Genomic DNA, 3,040 nt, shown 5'->3' with positions numbered 1-3,040 from the left:
GCGTGGTTGACACAGAGAGTTTGAGGGCAGCCCGGACAATTTATCAAGACCATCTCAAAAGAAAAGCAAAAAAACAGCCTGGTGGTGGCACATACCTTTAATCCCAGCACTCGGGCAGAGGCAGGTGGATCTCTGTGAGTTTGAGGCCAGCCTGGGCTACAGAGTGAGTTCCAGGACAACCAGAGCTACACAGAGAAATCCTGTCTCAAAACAAAACAAAACAAAACAAAACACAAACACACACACACACACACACACAAAAACAAACAAAACAAGACCAAAGCAAACAACAAAACAAAACCCCCAGAAATAAAAAAAACAAAACAAAAAAAAACCCCTCCAAAAAAGCAAAAGCAAACAAAATAAAACCCTTGAAAAATTCAAATGAAAGTCTATATGCATGTTAAAGGGGTTTTGGACTCCCTGAAAGACAAATGTCCCTAATAGGAACTCATTCATGCTTTTCTTCATAGGATAATAATAAAACAAAGTACATGTCAACTACAATTTTACTATACCATTTACGTATTAATTTTTAAATACGATTGGTGTTTTGCCTGCATGGGTGCCTCTCTGCACCATCTAGGTAGGTCCACTATCATCATTTAACCACATTGTTATCCTTTTAAAACCCACCAAGAACCTATGTGGTTCAATCCCCTGCCCAACAAGTCTTTTAAAATACTCTGGTTAAGGCAGAAACCCATACATGGTGGGGCTGGAGAGATGGCTCAGCAGATAACGATACTCGCTGCCCAGCCTCACAACTTGAGTTTCATCCCACCCGTGGAAAGAGGGAACTGACTCCCATACCTATCCTCTGACCTCCAGATGTGTGCAGGTGGCTCACGTTTTCATACCCAGAATTCAGGAGGCAGAGTTGGGCAGATCTCTACGAATTTAAGGCCAGCCAGGGGTACACAGTGAGACTCCGTCTCCAAAAAAAAGAATGGAAAAATTTTTTTTAAAGAAAATTTAAATCCATTTAGTGCTGGAGAGATGGCTCAGCAGTTAAGAGCATTTGCTGCTATTGCAAAGGACCTGGGTTCAGTTCCCAGCATCCACATCCACATCCTCCAGTTACAGGGGACCCAACAACCTCTTCTGCCTTCTGAAGGCATTCTGAAGCATGTAGCAAACACACACACACACACACACACACACACACACACACACACACACACCTTCTTCATAAATAGAAAAATGTCCATACATGTCTTCTAAATAGCTGTGTCTTTTGCACTGATTTTTTCCCCTTGTGAGTATGCAAAAAAAAAAAAAAATCCAAAATAACAGGAGATGATATGATGATAATATTATGCACTTGATGACAGGTCCTGGGCACTGTACTCTCTTTTTCTTAATTTATTTATCCAAGAGTTCGTGAAGTCCAACACGTACTAGTGATCAGAATGATACTTCTCAGATTACTGGCAGGGAAAACTGAGGCATGGAGAATCAGTCATTGGTCACGGACACGAAGTACCAGTATTCCCATCTGGTCTGCCGATGCCAGCCCACTCTTTGTCTCCCATCCAGAGGCCTTCCGTGGCATATCTCCAGGCTTACCCATGCTCTCTGGGCGGCAGGGATGGTAGTTAGAGCAGCCTGTTAGAACAGAAAGGTCAGGCTGGAGAGGTGGCCACCTGGGCCTGCTGGGAGGAGCCGGAGAGGGGGCCCCTCAGGCCTCCAGCCTGTCACAGCCCTCCCCCAAGCTCACTGATGATCCGGGGAGCTTTGCACCTCTCCATTTAGCAACGACTGCTTCACGGGGTCACCAGAGTGACCTCAACACACAGTGTGGCAGGGGACAGTCCAGGCCTGGCGCTAGGGTGTACACACATACACACACCACTCCCCTCTTTAAAGCTGAACCCTGGGAACCAAGCCTTCCTCCTCCGGTCCTGCTCACTGCCAGCCCCCAGGGCTCCTCCCGTGACCCTTTCCTGACCTTGCTGTTTCCTGGCTGGTCTTGGGGTCTCTGATGAATGTGCCTCCGTGCCTCAGTTTCCTTCTGTGTGATGTAGAGGTACCTGCAGCTGCTATTCAGAGCATTGTTAAAGAGACGCTTTAAGGGTCGCCAAGATGGTTCAGTCAGTGAAGGTGTTTGCTTCCAGGCCTGACAGCCGGAGTTCGATCCAGAGGACCCGCACCACGGTGGAAAGAGGGCACCAACTCCAGCAAGTTTTCCTCTTGTCTGCCATGTCACACAGGCACACCTCCCACTAAATAAAAAATGTGATGAGCAACCCAATTTCTCAAATAACGGAGGCCCTTCGGGTACCTTTTCCTCTTCGAATCTTACCCTTTCTCCCCAGGAGCAGCCACTACCTTCAAGGAGGTGTTGGCAACTGTTTGCTTTTAAAATGGAAACGATTTTGCTCCATTTTGCTCCATGTGAATAAATCTGTCACTGCCATAGGGTGTCATGTTGCCTGTTTTTCAATTTTGTATAAATAGCATCCTGTTTTGACCTTCCGTGACTGGCTTTGACCCTCAGCAGCTCAACAAAACATTCATGAGTTGAGTTTCTTCCCTTCCAAGAGAGTCTCAGAGTCTGGCATGTGACACACGGTCTCTGATGCACTCTGATGCTGAGGATGGGACACGAAGCTTCCAGTCAAACTCTGTGCTCTCATCAGCAGGGGTGGCAAGGGCTGCCTGAACATGTTGCTGCTTGCTAATATCTTCCCCCATCTGCAAGAAGTGACACATTTTCACTAGCCTTGGCCTTGAAGGAGAATTCCCCAGTCAGAGGAGAAAGACTTTCTTGGGCACACAGCCCTCTCGTCTGACTTTCGGCTTCGTATTATTACTTTTTGAGGTCACAGGCCGGCTTGACAATCCGAGGAAAACTAAATGTTGTTGCAATCTCTGACAAGGGCCTGATAAGTCTGTCAGGACTTGGCGCATGACTGATCCAACTTGAGGACCCTGGAAAATAGACGTTTGATCTATTTTCCAAGACCGAAGATCCAACTTGGAGGAGTTGGAAAGGTGGTTCAGTGGTTAAGGACTCCTGCTGTTCTTGTAGAGGATC

The 3,040-nt window shown here is 46.8% G+C and overlaps 1 pseudogene; it reads right to left on the bottom strand.

Annotated features, from left to right (window-relative positions):
- Positions 1–2,715, bottom strand: part of LOC114684823 — an 8,938-nt pseudogene extending 6,223 nt beyond the window's left edge.
- Between the last annotated feature and the right edge of the window lie 325 nt (positions 2,716–3,040).

The sequence above is a fragment of the Peromyscus leucopus genome, unplaced genomic scaffold (genome assembly GCF_004664715.2).
Source record: "Peromyscus leucopus breed LL Stock unplaced genomic scaffold, UCI_PerLeu_2.1 scaffold_1055, whole genome shotgun sequence".
Taxonomy (NCBI): Eukaryota; Metazoa; Chordata; class Mammalia; order Rodentia; family Cricetidae; genus Peromyscus; species Peromyscus leucopus.
This window is presented reverse-complemented; position numbering and strand designations above follow the sequence as displayed.